Source organism: Martes martes (genome assembly GCF_963455335.1).
Source record: "Martes martes genome assembly, chromosome: 7".
Classification (NCBI taxonomy): Eukaryota; Metazoa; Chordata; class Mammalia; order Carnivora; family Mustelidae; genus Martes; species Martes martes.
In genome coordinates, this window is record NC_137894.1 from 139,395,941 (window position 1) to 139,409,304 (window position 13,364).

At 41.5% G+C, this 13,364-nt stretch overlaps 1 protein-coding gene across 3 annotated transcripts in view; it reads right to left on the minus strand.

Moving 5' to 3' along the window:
• Positions 1-13,364, minus strand: part of SETD3 (SET domain containing 3, actin N3(tau)-histidine methyltransferase) — a 78,998-nt gene that overhangs the window by 17,554 nt on the left and 48,080 nt on the right. The gene's annotated exons all lie outside the window — the stretch shown is intronic.

The window sequence follows — 13,364 nt, forward strand, 5'->3', positions numbered from 1 at the left end:
AAAGGAACAATTAAAGGCACTCTAATAAATTGAAGGTTCTCTCATTTATCTCCAACTTAAATCATTTGGATGGAAATCAACTTATGTGCAAATGAATCATAGACGTAAGTGTGGCGCAAGTACAGAGAATCAAGAAAACTAGTTTTGTGAAATCATAAATTTTACAAACAAGACAAAGATAAAACAGAGATTGGCCCATTTAAATCGGGACTACATTTCTTTCCCTCTGGACAAAAGAACATTTGGTAAAAATGTCCCAAACCTCACACTTACGAGAATGTTTTATCCATTCCTTTTCTCTCATCACAACAACCCTCCCACCTTGGACCTATAGAGCGCGCAAAAACTTTGTTTCAGTTAAGAAATTAAAAGGTGTTCGGGCACCTGGGTGGCTCAGTGGGTTAAGCCTCTGCCTTCAGCTCGGGTCAGGATCTCAGGGTCCTGGGATAGATCCCCACATCAGGCTCTCTGCTTGGCAGGGAGCCTGCTTCCCCCTCTCTCTCTGCTGCTCCCCCTGGTCCTAATCTCTTTCTCTCCATCAAATAAATAAATAAAATCTTTAAAAGAAGAAACTTGTAACAGCATAATTTCAATCTCTGGTTCCAGTGTCCGTCTGACAGACAGACGGCAGCAAGTGACCGAGTGAGCCCACGGCCGTCTCTGCGCCACGACAAGACCCCGCTGTCCGGTCTCTGCACCGCTGTTCATGCTCGGAGCTCGGTGCGCACGCAGTCTGGACTCCTGACACATTAGCATCACAAGTGCACGGCCATTTATCATCGCTCCCTGTAATGTACTCGCTGGCACCGCGCGCAGGACAGTAGGGGATGAGGTAAAAGTGGCTCAAACCGTAAATCAATTAGAAAACAAAAGCTTGTGCTCAGTGCGCAATTTTAGGCAAATTATATATTACAAAAGGCTGCCAATTGGGTGTTAGCTCCCAGGTGCCTGCTCTCCCGTCTAATTCTTCACCCAGTTTTAACCCTTTGGGAGAAAAGTCAAAATATAAAATTGTATGTGTGTAATTTGGAAATGCTGCAAGAACACAGATGAAATTAAAGAAGGCATGTTTCAAGTCAATATATAAAATGACATATTGCCCAGAGTAAATTTCTAACTGCTGGTGGTAGATCGGGATTTTCTACCTTTGTTTTTAAAAAAAAGGAGAAAAAAAACAAAACAGAACAAAACCTGACGCTTTGGTCAACCCCAGCAAAGATACAAGAATCCCAGAGCCTGAAGCTTCCTTCCCTTTTCTCTGTAACAAATGAAAATGCAAAGGCCATATTCTAAGAGCCCTAAAGATGCTTTCCATTTACCTTTATAAAATTTAACCATAACAGTATTCAGGTTTTTCCTTATAAAAGTACAAACCGAGCAGGCAAGAACTGTCCCTCCACAAACCCAGAACCACCGTGCGGGTAAGAAGCACCACAGCAAGGGCCTCGGCTGCCGAAACCCCCTCACTTACAACACGGTGACACCTCACAGCTGTGCCACCGCGGACGGGGGCAGGACGGCACGCACACACCATCGCTCTTCAAACTCTAGAAGGTGGGAAGCATTATGGTTTCTGCTATTTTAAAACGCTTTAATTCATTTAAACTGTGGAATGCACTATGGTATTCGGAGAGTTGGTAAATTCCAACACTAAATCCCACAGGTATTAAGAATGTGACCCACCCTCCCCGAAAAAGTCTGACTTACTGAATGAGAGAAAGAATGACAATTTTCAAAACTGGAATGCTGAATGTCAAAATGACTTGAGCAAGGGTCTCCCACCACTCAGGACTCTGAAACCTCTCTCGATCTGCAACCTTACTCAAATAAGGCAACCTCCTCAAGGGCCAAAAAGATGGAAAACTAACTCTCCAAAATGTTTCCCTTCCTCCTGTTTAAATACCTTTCTTACCAAAAACAGAAGTTCACACTCATTGTCCTGATGAAGTCATAAAGACAACTCGGGGGGAAAAACAAACAAATGCTTTCTTCAGATTAATTTTGACAATTATTTTGGCTGGAGGGTTACACAATATTTGCAGAATCTGTTAGAAATAGTTGTCCTTACATGCTTAAAAATTAAGGTGTGCCTCTTGTACGTAATTCTGATATAAAAAGCTATTCTGCCACAGAACACAGGCACTTAACAGTTATGCCGAAGCCCAATTTAATTTGACACTATGGAGAAAGGCAAACGCCTTCCATGTCCACGAGGCTCTCACCGCTGTGGCACGATCGCCACCTACTGGCCTCAGGTTAGAACAGGCAGAGCGGCAGAGCGCCTCAATTCCTGAATTCCTTCCCCGGAGAAGGCCTACATAACAACTTACCGTATACCCAAACTAGGGTTTATCTAGAAGAGCTACTGTTACAGTTTTACTCAAGCAAAATTTGTTTTGTAAAAAAAACAAAACAAAACAAACAAAAAACCTACCCTACCTCTTCAAAGTATTGTACAATAGTTTTACAAGAATCTTGAACCACAGAAATACTGAAAATGATTTGCGTGTGAAAAACATTAAACTCTGAAAAGAACTATTTTCATATATCCTGAAAAAATGAACAAGAATAAGAAAAACACCTCTTTCAAACACTCTCGAAGCTCTGGACAGAATGATTTTTTTTTTTTTAAACACCAAGTCTTTTTCCTGTTGAAGACCAAGTTAAGGTTTAAAACCACATCTTGCAAAAATGTTAATACTAACCCAAAGCTATTTGAAAGTTCCTAAAATGTCCTTAGATAACAAGTGTTTAAGGTCATCCTTTAAAGGCAAGATAACAAACGTTCCTTGCTTTATAAAGCAAAATCTGATCAAGATTTTGTTTTTCATGACGTACCTTCTCCAAGAGAACACATTCCTAACTTGTACTTTAGAAATAAAAAAGTTTACTGAAACAGAAAGCTTACACTTTGTGCCCAATTAGCTTCAGCTGTGACTCGTTTCCGAGACACCGATCTACGTGGGATGGTAGGAGCGTCACCACGCAGTGTCAGGGGCAAGTCTGGGATCTGCCAAAGCGTTCACTCCCTCCCTACCTCCCACCCCCGTAAAGACAGGGTTAGAAACTAGCCACAGAGTTTGCTGCAGATTTTCAAATGGCTGGTATTTTTGTTTTCTTGAGCATTATAAATATTTGAAGTTGGGGAAATAAAGAGCTGGTGAAGCTCCTAACCAGTCTTGAAGCCCAAAAGAGCTCACTCTTAAAAGAGGACTCCTGTTTCCTTACGCCAACAGGCAACCCAGCGAAGTCCTCTTCCGCTCCCTTTTCTGCCAAAAGGAGGTATTCCAGATGAGACACAGTAATATTGTATCTAGTACAAAATAATCACTGTGTTTGGGAAAGATTAATATCTAAAATCGCTTGTTTGGCTTCAATAAAAAGAAGTAATATTGCTAAATATGTAAGTATGACATTTTGAAGAATTTACCATATTGCATGGGTCTGGTAGCTATGCTTAAGGAAATTAAAAACCACTACAGTCAGCATATTTGATCCTTATTAAAGTTCTGTCTTGAACTATCACTCACATAAAACAAAAATAAACCGAGAGGAAATTTAAATAAAACCTATGGATTACAAGAGTTTGAAGATGAAAAAATGAACAATATTCTGGCTTTAAAAAATTGATTTAGCATGCAGCTTCTCTTTATAGTCCCTTGATAAAAATGAAATCTCCCTAACAAACACTTAATAAAACCTGTCAATATCTCTGGAAAGAAAAATGACACAAATGCATTAAGTATTAAATACCCTTGGAAAAAGTCACATATTCCATGAATTTTTGATGCACTATCTTGACATTAATGTAAAACCTTGATATTTATAATTGACAGAGATTTAATAAAGTAGAAAAGAAGATGGCTGCTGCACGGCATGCCGATTGTTGGGCTGATCCGAAATGAGAGACACAGACGCGTGCTTAAACTAAATCAACAGTTAATATGTGTTACACAGATCAGCTGCAGCCTTATTTTAAGCTCATACAACAAACCTTTGTGGAGAACCAAAATAAGCAGACTTCGTTATTATGTGAATTCCTGATTCAGAAACATCTAGTATGGGAAACAGCTTTGCAACAGCTCTGCACACGAACAAAATGCGTTTGACTTAAAAGTTTGTTTTCTTTTTAACATCTAACAGAAAGCATTTTTAAAATAAACCAAACCAAAGTTAAATGCTCCCACATACAGAGAGAGCGGCATTTCCTAAAATAATTCTCCGAAGGAACGTATTCAACCTGAGGAAAGATTCAAAACCCTCTAAGGAAAAAAAAAAAAGGATTAAAACACGCAAACGGCCTCTGAGACACAAACACCAAACACTTTTCAAAATCAGATCTTTACTTTTCTAAAGAACACTCATCTCCCCCTATGCAGACTTTTATGAGGAAATCAAGTTGAACACATTCAATAATCACCTCACAGAGGCATTTAAATATACTAAAAGGAGAGTGGCTCAGTTCATAAAAATGACTCCTAAATACTGTATTTTAAACAATTTATAGCCTGCTAGAATATGTAATTGTTAATTTCAAAAATATACGTGGTGGTTCAGTGACTCAGTAACGGCTCCATAGTATCAGGGAGGGCAAAGCACGTAATTCAGAAGTTGTACCTGGTTTAGGCTGATTTAAAAAAAAAAAAAGGTAATAGCATGCAATTAAAATTTTCCAACTAAAATATGATGAAGTTTATATTCGGCTTCACTTCTTAAGTGTATATTAAAAGGGACAGCACAGTTAACTAGCTGTGGGCAGTCACACCTAATTCTAGTGATGGGTCCATTTCTCTTATTTCTACAAGGATGAAATCCGTCCCCGCACCTCAGATCTGAACTGGGGGTGGACACAATGACACGTCTGGGGGCCGTGACTCCTCCTCACAGAAGCAAGAGCTCTTTGGCGCTTTCCATGCCCCGGGAGACTCCTCCGCAGAGCAGCCCTGTGGCATCCTCCCTAAGCCCAGCGTGGCTCGGGCTCACAGAAATGTTAGGTTCGTGCAAACTAGGAGAAAGGAGAGGCAAAAGGCACTCTACCCCCCAGTCCTGCTCTCCAACGCGATTCCACAACATCACAGAGGGAAAGAGGCCAGAGGGTGATCCGAAGGCAAGAGGGTTCCCCCCGCGGGACGATGAATGAAGGAGACAGGGTGGGAGGGAAACAAAAAGAACAGGGGAACGCGGACAGGGCAGGGGAGGACGGCCGGAGAGAACGGGGAAAACGCAGCGTGGGGTGGGCGGTGGTGCAGAAGCGAGATTTCCACGGAACACGGAGGCGTCTGGCCCAGGAAGGCCGCACGGGCCGCGCTTTCAAGCTCACGCCGCCCTGCGTTTTCTCAGCAGACACAACATAGGTGAACGGAACGACAAACTGCAGAAGAGCCTCGGGACGTAAAAGCTGGCTCGGATGACCACACACCAGAATCAGGGCAGGGCTCGTGTATTTGGCTCTTGAGGGAAAAAAATCAATTTTTAAGACTTTTATTTTTAAAAGGCAGATTACATTCAATTCTTCAGGGAATTTTCCACCATACAGTTCTTTGAATTCACTCAATCTGATCAAATAAATACGTCGATACACATAAAATTAAAATTATTTGCTTTTCACTTATATACACATATTTAATTTTTCTATAAAAACGTGTATTACCTTGAAATAAAAATGTTTAAATTAAGAAAATAAGATTAGTGGAAAAAATATCAACATTCAATAAACTTACAAAATTACTCTAAGATGGAAGAATTGGTTTTTTTATTAGAAGACACTGAAATCTGTAACCTGTATTCAGTTTAAATTAAATTGAAATTTGCTGAAACACTGCAAAAGATATGCCTCCTCAAAAACTTTACTAGTCACCAACTGTAAACCCTGAAGATAGACAACCAGGAACCAAATACAGTCATGATCAATCAGCATTTTCTGACTGCCAACCATTTATCCACTCACCAAATGTTTACTGACTCAGGGGGAAAAAAAAGTGAAGATAGGTTAGGACTAGAAATTCATTCATTCAACAGATATTTTATTTACTGACCATGTGAAACGGAAGACTCTCTGGCAGGTGCCGTGTGACAGGTGGACAAAAAGACAGGGCAATGCCTCAGGGGGGTTCTGCCCAGCGGCAGTCAGGTGAGTCCCTTAACACAAGCCGGGAGACCCCTCTCCGGGGTCACCCTCGCCAACCACCCTGGGCTCCCCGCTCTGCCTCCTCCGGGCCGACCCCAGCCTGCCGCCCCGTGAGTGTGCATGTGCAAGGGCGCGTGTGCACACATATGCGCATGCGTGAGAGCACCTGAGGCGGGTTTCTAGTGAGGCAGGGGCCACGCCTGTTCCGACCACCAGAGACTCTCCAGGGGCTCGCATGGTGCTTCATTCAAAGAACTCTGTCTCCTTCGAGTGTGAAGGCCCAGACCAGAGGCAAGACACAGGAGGTGACAACTTCCCAAACCACCATGACTCCACAGGGGCGTGAGCGGCAGGGCCGAGCGACCAGCTGAGCTGGCTGCAGCGCGGCTCCCACCAGGGAAACCGGGACCTCACCCTCCTGGTCTGAGAGGCGTTCGCACAGGCTGCACAAACACAGCTTTCCTTCTCCGTTCCTTCCGCCTCCCATCCCGTATGATGAGGACAGTCTCCCAACATCTAGGGGTCAGAGAATACTCTTTCTTCCTCTCTCTCTTTCCCCCAAATCTACCTTTAAACACATTTATCTGAGAGAGCTCTGCTCTACGCATCCAAGAGGGAGCAAAGGGGACCACGCACGGCAGTCCTCTGTGCCCCACGGTCACAAATTTCCCTCCTCCACACTCCACCTCACCCAGCAGCGCGCACCTGTGCAAGGGTCAGCCCGTCCCTTCCCGTGTCATCTCTCACCGCCCAGCCCCCTGCGCCTCCACTTCCCTGCTTGGAAAGGGGGCTGGACAACGGACTTCTGTCTTCTTTTAAGTTCTAAAATCCTTTGTTTCTTTGTCTTTGACACTCCCCCACCTAACTATCTCGATCTACTGATTAAGCTAAGGACTCTACTCCGTAATCAAGCAGACCATCCCACCGCATAATCTGTGCTTCTCGATAAGGTACTTCCACTTGCCGCTCCTCCAACTTATCAATAATGAAAGCGGAGACACACAGAACGGTAAAAAGCAGTTATTGTTTCCGAAGGTCACATCTGCATTAAAGAAGCAGGCTCCAATCCCTCGTCATCAGCTTCTTAGTACCTTATGTTTCATTTCAGCTATTTCAGATTTCGGTGATTCAGGATAAAGACTCTGGACTCTGGTCAAATTAATCAATCCAGCATGATCAGAGTCCCCAGTCACTTGTAAGATGAGAACATTATGACCACCACTGTGAAACCAATCTCCTTGACGGGATGACTGACACTCAGAGCATGCATATAAACTCTTGTCCTAGAAAAGGAAGTACCATGCTTGGTGCATAGGACGGCTCTCTGCATCTCCAGGAGAGAGACAGAGAGGAGGCAGGGAGGGAGGGAGGTTGATATCAGCGATGGCCATTCGCTAAGCACTCTGTGCAAGGAACCCTTTCGAGAACTTTACATGTATTTATATACGGTTGACCCTTGAACAACACGGTTTGAATTGTGCAGGTCCACTTATCTATGGATTTTTTTACAGTCCAGTCCTGTAAATGTATTTTTCTTTTCCTTGGTATTTCCTTAATAACATTTTCTTTCCTCTAGCTTACTTTATTCTAAGAATACACTACATAATACATACACAAACTACGTGCTAATCAACGGTCTACATTATCCATAACACTTCTGTCAACAGGTTATTGGTAGTTAAGTTTTTGGGGAGTGAAAAGGTATAAGTGGATTTTCATTGGGGGTGGAAGGGGTCAGTGTTCCTAACCCCCGCGTTGTCCCAGGGCCAACTATGATTTAATCATTGTGATGCCTAGGCAACGGGCAGTTATTACCCATGCTGCTGATGCCGTAACTGATGAGCACGGAACAGTATGTCCAAGGTTGCCCAGTAATAACTGGTGGGACTGGGGAAAGACTCGGGCCACTGTTTTCTGGATGTTACTTTAAGGCAAAGGACAATCAGTTGTCCTACTTTCATAAATACAGCGTAAGTTCTGATATGGTAAATACATTTTTTTCTTGATGGAATTCTAGAAAAATGTCTGGTAAATATTGCTAACATTTAACATTCAGCATAAATTCCTGGGTGGTTCAGTCGGTTAAGTGTCTGCCTTTGGCTGGGTCGTGATCCCAGGGTCCTGCTCGGCCCGGAGTCTGCTTTTCCCACTCCTTCTGCCCCTCCCCCCAACTTGTGCTCATTCTCAATAAATAAAATCTTTTAAAATTTTTAAATTTTTTTCAAAATTAGCAATTCACAGACCTGTACCCCTGGGGCTAATAATATGTTATATGTTAATAAAAAACTAAAAATTAAAAAAAAAAGAAACTAAAAAAAATTTTTTTTTCAAAATTAAAAAAAATAAAGTAAAATCCAGCATATTGGGCCACCTGGCTGGCTTAATCAGAAGAGCACACAGGACTCTTGATCTCAGGGTTGTGAGTTCAAGCCCCACACTAGGTATAGAGATTAGTTAAATAAACAAACAAACTGAAAGTTCAGCATAAACCCAAACCTGCCATCCCAGCAGGCCAAAACTGGAGGCCTTCCCAAGCATGCCTGCTCTGGGAAACTCCCACCATCGCAGAATGCCTACGACAGTCAGAGGCAGGACCATGCTGCCAGCTGCGCCAGAGACCTGCCCCTACACAGAGTGGGTATGCACCAACTGCAGCCCAGCCCAACAGAAGGGTGCAAGCAGCCCACACAGGGCTCATCCCCGGGGCACCTGGCTTGGGTGACCAGGGCGGTTCATTCTAGTGGGTCCCACAGGACACCTTCTGCATAAAGAAACTCCTTCAAGGCCAGGAGACATAACTGATCCACCTGATACATAGAAATAAACAGTCAGGCAAAATGAGGGAACAGAGGAATATGTTCCAAATAAAATAAGACAAAACCTTCGAAAAAGAATAAATGAAAGAGTTAAGCGATCTACCAGAGAAAGAGTTCAGAGTAACGATCACGGAGACACTCTCTGAACTCAAGAGAAGAATGGACGAACACAGTGAGAACCTCAACAAAGGTGAAAATAGAAAAAAGACTCGGAGCTGAAGAATACAGTAACTAAGATGGAAAACACCCTTCAAGGAATCAACAGCAGATCGGAAGATGCAGAACAGAGCAGCAACCTGGAAGACGGGGTAGTGGAAATCACCCAACCAAAACAGCAAAAAGAAAGAAGAAATTTAAAAATGAGGATAGTTTAAGGGACCTCTGAGACAACATAAAGTGCACTACCATTCACACTATAGGGCTCCCCGAGGGAGAAGTAAGAGAGAAAGGGATAGAAAACCTATTTGAAGAAATAATGGCTGAAAATGTCTCTAACCTGCTGAGGAAATAGACATCAGATCCAGGAGGCACAGAGAGTTCCAAATAAGATGAACCAAAGAAACCCATACCAAGACACATTATAATTAAAGTTTCAACAGTTAAAGAGAGAATCTTAAAAGCAGCAGGGGATAAACAACTAGTTTTGTACAAGGGAGCCCCCGCCTAAGACTCGGAGATGAGTTTTCAGCAGAAACTTTACAGGCCAGATGGGAGTAGCACAATATACTCAAGGTCCTGAAGGGCCAAAACTTACAACCGAGAATACTCTACCCGGCAAGGCTGCGTTATCTCCAAGGAGCTTCCCAGACAAGCAAAAGCTAAAAGAGTCCATCATTACCAAACCAGCTTTGCAGGAAATGTTAAAGGAATTTCTTTAAACAGAAAAGGCCATAACTAGAAATTAAAACACACACACACACACAAAACTCACTGGTAAAGGTAAATGTAGAGTTCACAGCTGATATGAAGGTTAAAAAACAAAGTAGTAAAATCATCTAGACCTACAATAATTCATCAAAGGATATACAAAATAAGATATGCACAATATGAGGTCAAAACATAAAACTCCACCAAAAACCTCTCAGTAGTAATGAATGAACTCAGTATAGTTGTGGGATACAAATAATACACATAAGTTAATTGTACATAAATCTGTTGCATTTCTAAATTCTAATAATAAATTATCAGACAGAGAAATTAAGGAAACAATCCCATTTACAACTGCATCAAAAAGAATAATGTACCTAAGAATAAATTTAACTAAGGAGGTGAAAGACCTATACTCTGAAAACTATAAACACTGATGAAAAAAATTAAAGATGATATAACTAAATGGGAAAGATATACCGTGTTCATGGATTGGAACAATTAATATTGTTAAAATGTCCATACTACCCACAGCAATCCAAAATTTGATGCAATCCCTATCAAATACCAACAGCTTTTTCACAGACCTAGAACAAATAATTCTAAGATTTGTATGGAACCACAGAAGACCCCAAATGGCCAAAGGAATCTTAAGAAACAAGAACAAAGCTGGAGGCATACCCATCCCAGGTTTTGAACTATTCTACAAAGCTAGAGTAATCAAAACAGTATGGTACTGGCACAAAAACAGATACACAGACCAAAAGAACAGAATATAGAGTTCAGAAATAAATCCACAACTCTACGGTCAATCTTTAACAGAGACAGGAATACACAACGGAGAGAAAGTCAGTCTCTTCAATAAATGGTGTTGGGAAAACTATACGATTACATGCAAAAGAATGAATATGGACCATTTTCCTACACCACATACAAAAATAAACTCAAAAAGATTAAAGACTTATATATAAGAGTAGAAACCATAAAACTATTAGAAAAAAAGAAAACACAGGCAGTAAGCTCTTGGACAAGTGGTCTGAGCAATATTTTTTGGGTATGTCTTCTCAAGCAAGGGCAACAAAAGTACAAATAAACAAAATGGGACTACATCAAACTAAAAGGTTTTTGTACAGTGAAGGAAACCATCAACAAAACAAAAAAGCAACTTTCTGAATGGGAGAGGATACTTGCAAATCACATAATCAATAAGGAGTTAATATCTAAAATACATAAAGCACTCACACTACTCAGTATCAAAAAAAAGCCAAACAAACCAACTTAAAAATGGGCAGAGGGCCTGAATACACATTTCCTGAAATCATACAGACAGCCAACAGACACATGAAAATGATCCTCAACATCACTCATCATCAGGGAAATACAAATCAAAACCACAATGAGATACCACTTCACACCTGTCAGAATGGCCAAAATCAACAGCACAGGAAACAACAGGTGTTGGCGAGGATGCAGAGAAAGGGGAACCCTCTTGCATTATTGGCAGGAATGCAAACTGGTACAACCACTCTGGAAAACAGTATGGAGGTTCCTCAAAAAATTAAAATAGAACTCTCCTATGATCTAGCAATTCCACTTCTTGGTATTTATCTGAAGAAAATGAAAACACTAATTCAAAAAGATATATGTAACCCTATGTTCACTGCAGCATAATTTACAAGGGCCAAGATACAGAAGCAATCTAAGTGTCCATTGATAGATGAGTTTATAAAGATGTGGTGTGGAGGGGTGTTGGGTGGCTCAGTTGGCTAAGCATCTGCCTTCAGCTCAGGTCATGATCCCAAAGTCCTGGGATCGAGTCCTGCATTGGGCTCTCAGCTCAGTGGGGAGCCTGCTTCTTCCTCTCCTCCCTGCTCATACTCTCTCTCACTCTGTCACTCTCCCTCTCAAATAAATAAAAATCTAAAAAAAAAAGATGTGGTGTGTATGTATGTGTACAATATACATTATAATATATTAATTATGATACAATCACATATTATTTATTATACCCTTCACCATAATACATAATATTTTAATTACATATATATACATACACATAGAAAGAGAGAGTACATGCGAGAGAGAGAATGGAATATTATGCAGCCATAAGAAAGAATGAAATCTTGCCATCTGAAACAGCATGGATGGACCTAGACAATACTATGCTAAGTGAAATGAGTCAGAGAGAAAGATACATGTGGTCTCTAGATATGTGGAATCCAAAAATGAAACAAAACAGAAACAGACTCATACACACAGAGAATAATCTGGTGATTGCCAGAGGGGAGAGGGGTGGGGATGGATGAAATTGGGGAAGGGGATTAAAAGGTATAAACTTCCAGTTATAAAATAAATAAGACCCAGGGATGCAACGTACAGTTTAGGGAACATAGTTAATGATACTATAATAACTTTGTATGGTAATGGATGGTAGCTAGATTTATCATGGTTGATCATCTTGTAATGTATATAAAAGAATAACTATGTTGTATACCTGAAACTAATGTAATATTGTATGTCAACTACACATCAACAAAATAAAATAAAAATAAAATGCAACATAGAGATATTCTGAAGGACAATATAAAGCTTAGAGGTAAGTGATATTAGTGAGGCTAGGACAGTGAATCTATGATTTTGCAACCATCAGGAAGGATACCATATTTACTTAAAAGTAACTTCCACTGTCATAAAATCCCAGGCCTAGATGGTAACTCAGAAATCACCTGGCCCAATTCCTTTCATGTCGGACAGAAGAATGCTGGCCCCAGAAATCACGTGTGTATCAAATACATGTAGATACGTATGCTCCCCTTCCCTGCATTATATTTGGAACTTGTATTGGTATTCAATACCAAATTATTGGTATTATTTGGATATTACTTGGTATTATTTGGATATTGGTATTATTTGGAATTTCTTTCCAGTATTTTCTTCACTAGAATTACGCCACACTAGTGCTCCAACAACTTCCAGTATTCCATTATCTGGAATTCCCATCGTTCTCGTGCTAAGTCTGAACAGCCTCTAAAACACCCCACAGGTGTATCAATCATTAAACCTGTACTATCTCCAGGTTCTTAAACTTTTTGGCTACTTTCAACTCTCCTAGTTATCATGTTGTTAGGGAAATGAACCTTGGCCCCTTAAATGTTCTGCCTTTAGGCCCAAAGGAAACTGACGGAGTCCGTAGGTAGCTAGTAAGGCATGAACTCCAAGAGTGCGGCCTGGAAGCTGAGAACCCGCAGCTCTCAGACTTGGGGTTCTGATACAGATGGGCCAACCGCTGACAGGATCAATCTATCCTAACGTCATAAAAGGACCCCCACAGTCGGAGCCTGTGAAATGCCCACATTCTCAGGCATACCACTGAAGTCCCCACACATGTTGTCACCAGCTGCCTCAAGTTTACTTCGGTCAATCCCAACACAACAAAATCTAGGGCAAAGGTGCCCGCTGGTCACGAGAGGTGGGTGGGGATGTGTGTCCGAGAACCCAGCTCCAAGGTGAAGTTGGTGTCCCCACAGCCCCTGCAGCCGCTTCTATCCACAGAG